Here is a 12,278-nt window from a genome sequence, read left to right as displayed (position 1 = left end):
TGGCAAATGCCTCCTTTTATAGGCTAAAATTCAGAACTATTGATTGGTTGACTAAGAAAATAGTTGGTAGCCAACCATTGATTTGGTGGCTGGTTTTTGACATTGTTAGCTGCTGGTTATTGATATTGTTGGCTGGCTAAAACATCATTGCTAACATCAGAATTTGAGCCCTTTATTCCATGAAAGTTGTGGGCAGTTGTCTTAGCTTTCCAACAAAAAAAATAGAGGTCATTTGGACTTCTAGAACTCAAGATATGAGCTAAAAACTGAACAGTGTCTGAGCTGCAAGACAGATTCTGACTTCTCCGTTGTTGCTAAGATTTGAACTTGAAAACGGAAGAATTGAGTCTTGGACTCCCATAAAAGTTTTAGGTCTATGTCTTAGCTTTCCATCCATATAAAGCATACCTAAATCCAAGGTCTACAACTCCAGTTATGATCCAATAACCGAATGGTGTTTCAATTTGGAATTGAACCAGCATCTCTTCTCTTAGCTTAGTCCTCTTTTTGTCTCTTCACTTTCAATAGTTAATCACATCAATCAATCCTTTGAATTATGAGATATACCTGCATTCAAAATAAGCATTTACCATAAATTAAAGATATATTATATTATCAGACTTGTTATTATAAAACATGCTTTAGTTAGGGAATTTAATGATACTTTAGGTGCAATATGATGATATAAAGCCTTAATGAGAATGCACTTTTAAGTACTAATCAACAGCGAACATTGACAAACCTGAAACACACTTAAACAAATATAAGAAACAACAAAACACAAATATTATGCTATTAATAGAACCAAAAGACACAAGGATTCACAAACGAAGGCTCAAATCCAATCTACGTTTTTTACGGCTTTCCTTAGTTGACCAATTTATACGACTCATAGAGGGATCAATTACAATGATGAAAGATTGTAGTTGGTCAATCAATTGTTCAGCAGTTGCAGCAAAGATTATGATTTGTCGTGCCGAAGATGTTAGAAATTCCTATTCCACAGCTTGATCAAGAAAAGACAACAAATTGTCATAAAAACCATTAACGTTTGACAGACCTATGGGTTTATGGTAAATGTGCAGTTGGGCCCAAGAGGAAATATGAAAGATCTCTTCCAATGTGCCCAGACCACCTAGTAAAGCAATGAAGGCATCAGCATGGTTAAACATTGCATTCAGTCGATCAGACATTGTGGAGACTTGTAGTTCATCTCTAATTGTTCTTCCAATGATAGCCCCTTTTGCTAAAGCTTTGGGGACGACCCCCAAAACTTGACTACCTTCTAAAAATACAGCTATTGACACACCCCCCATTAGCCCAAGGCTGCCTCCCCCATACACTAAATGAATCTTCCAAAATAAGTACTATAATTTATACAAGAATTTACCTCCCCGGCAACGGCGTCAAAAACTTGACACGACTAAAAGATTGATGTTTTCTCCCAAGTGCAAGAGTGTCAAAGTAATAAATAACCCGGCAAGACCGGGGTCGAACCACAGGGAGGTTAATTGTATCAATTATAAATAATAATAGTAACAACAACAACAACAACAACAATAATAATAATAATAATAATAATAATTGTAATTGTAATTGTAATAGTAATAGTAATAATAATAATAATAATGAAGAAGAAGAAGAAGAAGAAGAAGAAGAAGTTGATGAGAACTTTGAGATGGAAGATCAATGTGATGATTAAACAAGGATAAAAACAAATGTCAAAGTTAGAGGATCCACTAATGATATTTCAAACAAGTATAGCATAAACTCTTATTATTCAACTGGAAACCACACACAAAGAAAGTTCCAATCGGATTATAAATTGTTAATATGATTACATTAGTTATCTTATTCGAATAATGCTAATACTTGTAAATGTTGTCAGGCATTCATGATTATAACTTGTGTTAACAACAAATCAAGTTCCTTTCATAGCACAGGTGTTGGTTATACCATACGGTTTGGGTTATGAAAGTTCCAAGTATTTGTTGTACCAAGGGTTATATAACATAAATCTAGATTAACCATTTAACAAGCAAAGTATTAAGAGTGAACAAGATAACAAATACAAAAGATGTTAGTATCAAACATTAAGGTCCATGTTGAGTTTATTCTATACTTATTCTTACGCCATTAGTGTAACCTTTTCAGCTTGACATAATAAACTTAGCTAAACATAATGAAAGAAAGAAACATAAATAAACAAGATAAGAACATAAATAAGATAAAGTTAACTAAGTAAAAGAAAGGAAATGAAAGGCATAAACAAGATATTAATGAAAGCAAAACTTAAGCATTACAAAAATACAAAGAAAGAAAGCAAGAGCATGATCTTGATCTGAAAACCAAGATGCCTAAATGCATGGCAAATGCCTCCTTTTATAGGCCAAAATTCGGAACTATTGATTTGATGACTAATTGTTGAGTGGGTGGCCACATCTTGACTTGGTGACAATCCTTACTTCTTGTTTGAACAAAACGTCATTGATAACGTCAGAATTTGAACAGACTCATGAAAGTTCTAGAAAATTGTCTCAGCTTTCCAACAAAAAAAAGAATCAGTGCATTTTGACTTCTAGAACTCGAGATATGGGCTGAACATTGAACAGTGTTTGGGCTACAGGACAGACTCGGACTTCTCCTTTGTTGCTAAGATTTGGACTTGAAAGCAGCAGAATTGAGTCTTTCACTCCACATGAATGTTTTAGGCTTATGTCTTAGCTTTCTAGCCATATGAACCAAATTGAAATCCAAGATCTACAGCTCCAGATATGACCCAATGACTGAACAGTGTTCCAGTTTGGACTGAACCAGCATCTCTTTTCTAAGCTTCACCCTCTCTTTGTCCTTTCAATTTCATTACTTAAACTCATAATCAATCCTTTCATTTATGTGATAGGCTTGCATTTAAGATGAACATTTACCATAAATTAAAGGTATCTTTTAGTATCAGACTTGTTATTATAAAACTAGCGGAATTTAATGGAATTCGCGACCCCAAGATCAATCTAATCAAAGTTTATTGAGATTTAAATAAGCTTATCATAATGGAAGACTTGCTCAAAGGCAACAAGACTATAAACTAACTCGATCATAACACCTACATCTGTAGACAAGCAAAGGAAGTATAAATTCACAACCAAAGTAACACTAGCAACATTAGTACAACTACCACTATCAATGATCATACTGCATACCTTATCGTTTATTAGGCATCTAATAAGGAAGTTGTTCTCCCTTTGTTGCCCCATATTATCCTCCTTAGTCTGAACATTAAGCGATTGTCTAATCACCAAAACTTTATCACCAACAGCATACTCTAAATCACTAGCATCTTCAAGTGGTGGCATGTCATCACAATCAGACTCCTCACTAGTGGACACAATCTCTCCATCATCCTTTAGAATCATAACTCGACGATTTGCACACTCTAATATATAGTGTCCCAATCCCTGACACTTGAAACACTTTATATCATGATTACACTTCGGTTGGACTTCTACCTTAAGTTTTTTATCATTAGCCGCAACCTGCTTCTTCATGGAGGTAGGTTCGGCATTTTTAGAAGTCACCAATGGCTTCGTTGGTGCACTACCCTCTCTCCTATAATTCATTCTCCAACTCGAAGAAGACCCCGTATAAGCTTCAGATCATGTATTACCCTTCCTTTTCAACTGTCCTTCAACCTTAATGGCTAAGTGTACTAACTCCTCCAAATCAACATATGATTGCAACTCCACAACATTAGCTATGTCTCTATTCAAGCCATTCAAAAACCAAGACATAGTCACTTTCTCATCTTCATTAACATTAGCCCTAATCATAGCTAGCTCTAATTCTTTATGATACTCCTCCACACTCTTATTACCACGTGTAATCATTTGTAAACGATTAAACAACTCCTGAAATAGTGTTTAGGAACATACCTCTTCTTCATTATTGTCTTCAACTCCTCCTATGTGCTAACTGGTCTTTCTCTATTCCTTCTTCTTTCTACCGCCAATCTCTCCCACCAAACCTTGGCATAGTCAGTAAATTTCACTACAGCTAACTTAACCTTCTTCTCTTTCGAGTACCTATGAATGTCAAAAATTATCTCTACCTTTCTCTCCCACTCTAAGTAAGCTTCAGGGTCAATTTTTCCCTTAAATGCTGGGATTTTCAACTTAATACTACCCAAATTTCTATATACATCACCCAAATCATCAAAATTCGTCCTATGCCCAGAATCCCTATCTGACCGAATTTTACCCCTCATTGGCCAAACCTCATACAAGTCATTCCTATGTGTACGGAACTCACTACAATGGTTAAAATCATCTTTGGCTCCTTCTCTAGAGTTTCCAGCAACACTCTCCTTCTTCCTAGCTTCTCTACCCTTTTTCCTAAGCCCACTTTCAACCTTAGTCTTCAATTTTTCAAACCTATCTTCAAACCTACTCATCATCTCTCCAAACATGAACTCCATCTATTTTTGCATTTTAGATAGCCCATCCTCTAGAACTCCTCTTTTTTTTTTGTGACACACTGCTAGAAGACATTTTCTCCTTTTTTTTCTTTCTTTTTCCTTTTCTTTTATACCTGCATGAAATTGTTAGCAAAAAAAATAAAAAATAAAAATAATACCTCGCACACTCATGTTTCACACATAAATATAGGCTTTTCACTCTAATATGCTCACCACGCCTTTTTTTTTTCACTCAAAATTGCCTTTCTTTAGTTATTAAGATCACTTAGCAACAATTTCAGAAAAACAACCAACTACACAGTGAATTTATAAACGCAATATAGACTCAAGAAGCAAAGAATTACGAAACTAACAAAACGAAACTCAATGACAAATTCATAAATAGCAATGCAAATTTGTACGAATAATATGACAATTTGAAGACACGAAATAAAAAAAAAATCAGAAAAGAGCTAAACAATTATGAATTATCAAGAACTAAGGATTTAATTCAAGAAAATTCCAGAAATTCAAGAAATCAACTAACTACCCAAATTTTCAAGAACACAATCAAAACTATTAAAAGATTCATGAATCAAGACTAACCAATTGCCTAATGATCAAGGTTTCTTCAAGCATGTATTCGGCCAAAACTCAAACAAAGTGATTTTTTTTCTTCTTTTCTTTTGTGCGGAAGCAATCAAGATTTCAAGATCAAGCCTCCTTTTATATATATAAATAGATTTTGATTTATATATATATATATAGGTGGCTGAATCTATCAAGAATCAAACAAGAAATAATAAAGACTCAAATTGAAGGATATAACCTGTGATTAGATCAGCTATGATACCAACTGATGCAAACCCTAGCGGAATTTAATGGAATTCGTGACCCCAAGATCAATCTAATCCAAGTTTGATGAGATTTGAATGAGCTTATCACAATGGAAGACTTGCTCCAAGGCAACAAGACTATAAACTAACTCGATCATAACGCCTACATCTGTAGACGAGCAAAGGAAGTATAAATTCACAACAAAGAATGGTCAGTTCTTTGAAGAGTTGAAAGTTCAATCAAGAGCCAAGATTGAGCAACCAAGAAGTCGGCTACAATGCTGAAAATATCATAAAAGTCTACCCTAAAATTATTTCTAAAGAGTATTTAAACTCCAAGTCAAAACCCTAGTTTCCCTAATGGGTCTCACATATGCCCAATTTAAATAATAATCAACCCAAGCTAAAACTAGTCCAAACTAATTAAAATAAACAAGTCTAAAACCCAAATAAAATGTATCCTCTCAAAATAAATAAAGTTTGATAGCCCAACTAATTAAATAAGACAAGCTCGTTGTTTCCGCATTCTGTCAGGCAGTAGCAAAAGCCCAACTTAAAACGGATGGTTCTCTCTCGTCTTAAGGAATTAAAAGACATGCCATATACCGTTGCAAAGGTATGGAAGTCTAGTTTCCATCCCAAGTGGAATCACATAAAACGTCGATTTCTAGCTTCAGTTATGACCAAAAGAGTAACTAAAGGTCAAACTGTTTGAATCTAGTCTTCTTCTCCCAATCCTTGTGTAATGGTCTTGGTTCCACCAACAAGCCCCTCTTGAACATGAATCAAATTAATCAAGGCTTGCTCTTTATTATTACAAATCCTCTTGAAGTCCACTTTAGCCCATGTCTCTTGAAGAAGTTCATTGAAAGCTTCTTTGAACTTCTTAGCCCTAATCCTAGTAACTGGACCAACTAGAACCTCCAATGGATTCTTTGATGGTTGGATCGCATCGTCCCCTCTTTCCTCAAAAGGATTCGACCTTGAATCATCATCTACATCAAACAAAGAAAGATCAAAAACATTGAATGTAGCACTAACACTATACTCACCTGGTAGATCCACTTTGTAGGCATTATCATTAATCTTTTATATGATCTGATAAGGACCATCTCCTCGAGGCATCAACTTTGATCTTCTTTGTTCAGGAAACATTTCCTTCCTCATATGCACCCAAACTCAATCACCTGGTTCATATCTCACCAATTTTCATCCCCTATTGGCTTTGGTTGCATATTGTTCATTCTTCTTTTCTATTTGTTGTCAAATCTTTGCATGAAGATCTTTCACCACCTGTGCTTTTTTATTACCATCAAGACTAACTCTTTCATCAACAGGTAAAGGAATCAAATCTAATGGTGTCAAAGGGTTAAAACCATACACAATCTCAAATGGTGAATAATCAATAGTAGAATGCACACTATGATTATATGCAAATTCAATGAATGGGAAACAATCTTCCCACTTTTTAAGATTCTTTTGAATGATAACCCTTAACAATTGAATCAAAGTTCGGTTAACAACTTCAGTTTGGTCATCTGTTTGTGGATGACAAGTAGTAGAATATAAAAGTTTAGTTCCTAACTTACCCCACAAAACCTTCCAAAAGTAACTCAAAAACTTAACGTCTCGATTGGATACAATGCTCTAAGGAAGACCATGTAGTCGAATGACCTCTCTAAAGAATAGGTCAGCTATATTTGTTGTATCATCGGTTTTATGGCAAGCAATAAAATGTGTCATCTTAGAAAATCTATCCACAACAACAAATATAGAATCTCTCCCTTTCCTAGGCCTAGGTAGACCCAAAATGAAATCCATAGAAGGCGTTTCATATACCGTTGCAAAGGTATGGAAGTCTAGTTTCCATCCTAAATGGAATCACATAAAACGTCGATTTCTAGCTTCAGTTATGACCAAAAGAGTAACGAAAGGTCAAACTGTCTGAATCTAGTCTTCTTCTCCTAATACTTGTGTAATGGTCTTGGTTCCACCAACAAACCCTTCTTGAACATGAATCAAATTAATCAAGGCTTGCTCTTTATTATTACAAATCCTCTTAAAGCCCATCTTAGCCCATGTCTCTTGAAGAAGTCCATTGAAAGCTTCTTTGAACTTATTACCCTAAGCCTAGTAACTGGACCAACTGGAACCTTCAATGGATCCTTTGATGGTTGGATCGCATCAGTTTTGGTTTTTTTTTTTTAAAATAGGTTTTTTCCAAACATGGCCTTAATAATAATAATAAGAATTTAATAATTTTTGCTTGTTGCATATGACCCAGTCTAATTGTAACAATTTTCATCTTAGGTTTCTTGGGTCCCATAACTATCATTAAAGGATTTCTCGCCTCTCTACATTTCGAATAAGCTTTGATAGATGCTCACCTTGACAAACTTCAACCCGAATTCCATTGCCTTTCAATTTGTCGGTCTCTTTTTCATAATATTCAAAGTGATTCACGTATAATTTATAAGAGGGATTTTGTTGGTTTTTTTATTATTACTAGTAAAGAGAAGATGTTTGGTGATAGAGAGGAGAGAGAGAGAGAGAAAAGAGAGATGATATAGGAAAGAAAGAAGAAGAAGAAGAAGAAGAAGAAGAAGAAGAAAAGGGAAAAAGGATAAAAGGTATACAAAAAATACTTGAGGGGTATTTTAGTCTTTTCATCAAAATTTGAATATGGTGTTGACCTGTTATGTAAACTCAAAAAGATGTATTTGTATTATTTGATAAAATATCTGAAAGAAAAGTTGTAAATTTGTAGTATTTCACTTATAAAGGTACTTTAGACATTAAATCAATTAAATTGGTATTTTATAATATTTTTGAATTTTGTCATTAACAGGGTTCTCAAGCATCTAACTCACTCATTATGTAATCAACTATATAAACAATATAAAGTAAAGTGTAATTTCTGAATCTACGAATGGAAAATGAAATGATGTTCAAACCTTAAAGATGGTTAGAGTTTTTTTTTTCCTCGATAAAATGCACTTCATTCTAGCTTTGAATGTTCACTAAAAACATTATAATCTCATGAACATACCAAGAGAAGGGAATATCTACAAATTAAAAACTAGAAAACTCACTTTAAAGGATTGAATAAAGAAGAAAAAAGCTAAATGGTCTAAGCATAAAACACTAAAAATTACCAGGATTGGGGATGAAGGATTTGGCCATGCAAATTGAGGCGAACATTAAGTTGTGAGGGGAACTATATATAGGCTATCAACAATGAAATGGCCATATGTTCTAGATTATTTGTTAATTTTAATTTACCAATTCTATTTGATATCTTCCTCACCCTTGATCCTTTAATTTTGTTGACTTTTTTGGATTAGTAAGAAGACACAAGATAAGAGATTATCTATCTTGTTAGTTCTCATCCTTCAGACTTTTTTTATGTTTTTTTAAGAAAAAAAATGGGATAGAAGAATACAAAAAACAAGAACTAAATGAAATATGGATAAGATAGAGATAAATTTATATTTGATAATAATATATATGACAAAGTAATTATTTATATATCCTATTAAGTTTATGATAAACAAAACAAAATAAAATATAAAAAACTCTCTTTTAATCTTATGTAATATTATTTTTATATTTTATAGATAAGAATTTTTTTGTTTCAATTATTTATTAATTCATTTTCCAAAAGTAACATTTTTTTCTTTCATACTACAAAAATTATTAGTCTATTAATAAATTATACTTTGCTTTGTTCAATTTATTTTCTTCATTTGATGGAAGGTAACAACTATTTTATGAAAAACAATATTGAAAAAGATCAAAAACAACCAAGTAAAAAAAAAATGATAAAGACTTGGGCTCAGATATAAGTAAGCTTGGAGCGAAAATGAAAAATGTGTACTTCACTTGGAGTCCTCGGGGAGGAAACTTTCTCCGAAACTATTAAATATGTACAAAAAGGATTTTAGTTTCCAGCTCCCCAGCTAAATTGCTTCCGTAACTAAATTATTTTTTGGCATTTTAGATGTTATTATATTGTGTTGTATTATGTTTGTTGTATTGTTTCTATTATGTTGTTTAATGAAATAAAAACAGTGTTAGTTAGTTATGCATATAGATATTTAAAGCTGCAAAATAATGTTTTGGTTAAATTCTATTGTTATTCTTTTTAAGTATACAATGATCAATAAAGATTGTAATATACTAAAAAAAATTATTTTATTTATATTAAATGATTAATAATTGCTTAAACTTACATAAGACATGTCCATATTTTTCAGAAGAGCAATTATTAGGTTTCAAAAACTAAAACAAAAGGTGTTGAATAGAATGTTTTATATATATATGATTTTGAATGACATAAAAATTAATTTTGAAGTAAGGTTACCTAAAATACTAGTATCTTTGACACATGTCATTTAAAAAAACAAACAATGGAGAAAATTGTCATTTTGGTTTGAAAAAAATAAAAAATAAAAAGATTCCACAATTTGTGGTTGAGCTTTTAGTTATTTGAATATATTTGATGTTCAATAACTAGTAGTTGTGTCATGTTTATAAATATTTAAAGTAGCTAAATAGTATTTTATAAAATTTTATTTTTATGTTTTTAAGATGTAAAACAACTAATAAGGAATGAAGAATGCTACAAATATTTTAATATATATTTTTTATTTATAATAAATTATCTATAATCTTTTAAACTTAATCACATATCTCCATATTATTTGAGTCATTCTTAAGCTCTAAAAACTTTTTAAAAAAAATTCAATAGGATGATAATATATATATATATATATATATATATATATATATATATATAGACACACACACACACACACACATTTCATTTCAATAAAATTGTATAAAAAAATAGAGCTATAAAAAAAACACTATTAATTTCGATATAGGTTGTAAATCCCCATTACAAAAATAGGTAAATCAGTGATAAATAGGGTAATCTTTTAAAAACAAAAAATTAAAGATTAAAATGGGAAATTGTCATAATGTGGGATGAAATTCCCTAGTAAATCAACTTAAATTTCAAATGAAATAAAATAATAAAATTGGTACGTGAAGTGGTAACTAGTGATAAACCACACAAACTTCCCAACCAGGTAAAATAATTATTTAAAAAGAATAATTTTTATAAATTAAGGTGAAAATTATTAGAAAATAATAATAATAATAATAATAATGAAGTGGAATTTTGAATAAAGTAATGTATAGTTTTACACGTGAATAATAATGACCCGTCAATATAAGCCCATTATACATTTGCTCCATTTAGACTAAAAGTGGTGAAAACTCTGAAGAAAATTTTTATTATGATTATGGATGAGATTCTCCAATGAATTATTTTTAAAATCGTGATGAATTAAGTAATGAAACGATAAGAAATTTTGGATTTTTTGCAAAAAAAATCTATTATCCAGTTTTATAATATCAAGTATAATTTTCAATCTGACTGTCGATCCATATAAAATCACTAGTAGCTAAGAGAAAATATAGTAAATAGCTTGTGGATAATAAGTAAAGATAAAATTGTAATTAACTCAGATATTCTATCTCCTTCTCCTTTAAAAAATGCTAGCTGCCATGAACAAAGAGCAAAGCTCTCCTCTTTTTTGTTTTCTCTAAATGGATTCTTAAAGTGTGTTAGATTAAGAGGAATAAACACAATATTTGGAGGCACTTTTTTAGTGAGGGAAAGTGTGTTAAATTGAGGAGGAAATGGGAAACTTGGAGAATTTTGGCAAGAAACTCATTCCATTAGGTGTTTTTGGTTGTGGTAAGAAGTTCTAACCAATTTATTTCTCGTGTTAATGGATTTATTTTTATGCTTGGGTTAAAATTTACTCAATTCTTGAAGTTAGGGTTTATAATGTGTGTATATTAGAATGTATATTTGAGTTTTTTATTATTATTATTGATGTTAGGTTATGAAAATAACCTGGGAAGGTTCCAATTTGGTTAATTGACATATAGGATTGAAAAGCTCCAAATCTTGAGCTTTAAGATTTATGGGATTTATTTTTTGGAATGTTTGTTTTGTCGAATTTATTCTAAAATTATGTGATGATAGTTAGTTTAAATGATAAAATTAAAAAAAAATGAATGAAAAGTAGGAGATTGTAGGGACATGTAGATGGCCAATTAAAGAGGTTTTTGAATGGAACTAAATTTCGTTGAAAAAAGGAGGAATTGGTTAGTGGAAGGCCAAATGCCATGATTGTAGAATTGTAAGTTTTGTATAAAGATACTTGTTATAATGGATATGTTGGAAAAGTTAATGATGAAATTTGAAATTTAATGTATTAAATGGTAGGCATAATGCATGCAAATTTTATTTTGGTAGTGAATTTAATGTATTTCATAATAAAGGTGGAAGAGGTAATAAATTATGTGTTTATGATAAAAGTTGGTTAAGTTGCTACTTAGGGATTTTTGAGAAATGGAGTAATGACAAAGAATATTGATGTAAATTAGTTAATTGTTGATTGATTGTAAGGTATATAGCATGTTTAATGATTCATACTTAAAAGTGCATTTTTATCAAGGTTTTATATCATCATTTTGCACTTGAAGTATCAATAACTCCTTAACTAAAGCATGTTTTATAATAACAAGTCTGATACCATAAGATACCTTTAATTTATGGTAAATATTCATCTTAAATGTAGGCCTATCACATAAATGAAAGGATTGATTGATTAGTTTAAGTACGGAAATTGAAAGGACAAAGAAAGGGCCAAACTTAGAAAAAAGATGTTGGTTCAGTCCAAACTGGAACACTGTTTGGTCATTGGGTCATATCTGGAGCTGTAGATCTTGGATTTAGGTCTGCCTTATATGGATGGAAAGCTAAAAGATAGGCCTAAAACTTGCAAGAGAAGTCCAACATTTAAAAAGGCCATTTTCAAGTCCAAATTGTAGCAACAACGGAGAAGTCTGAATCTGTCCTACAGCCCAGACACTGTTCAGTGTTCAGCCCATATCTCAAGTTATAGAAGTCC

Source organism: Populus trichocarpa, chromosome 7 (assembly GCF_000002775.5).
Source record: "Populus trichocarpa isolate Nisqually-1 chromosome 7, P.trichocarpa_v4.1, whole genome shotgun sequence".
NCBI classification, from domain to species: domain Eukaryota; kingdom Viridiplantae; phylum Streptophyta; class Magnoliopsida; order Malpighiales; family Salicaceae; genus Populus; species Populus trichocarpa.
This window is presented reverse-complemented; position numbering follows the sequence as displayed.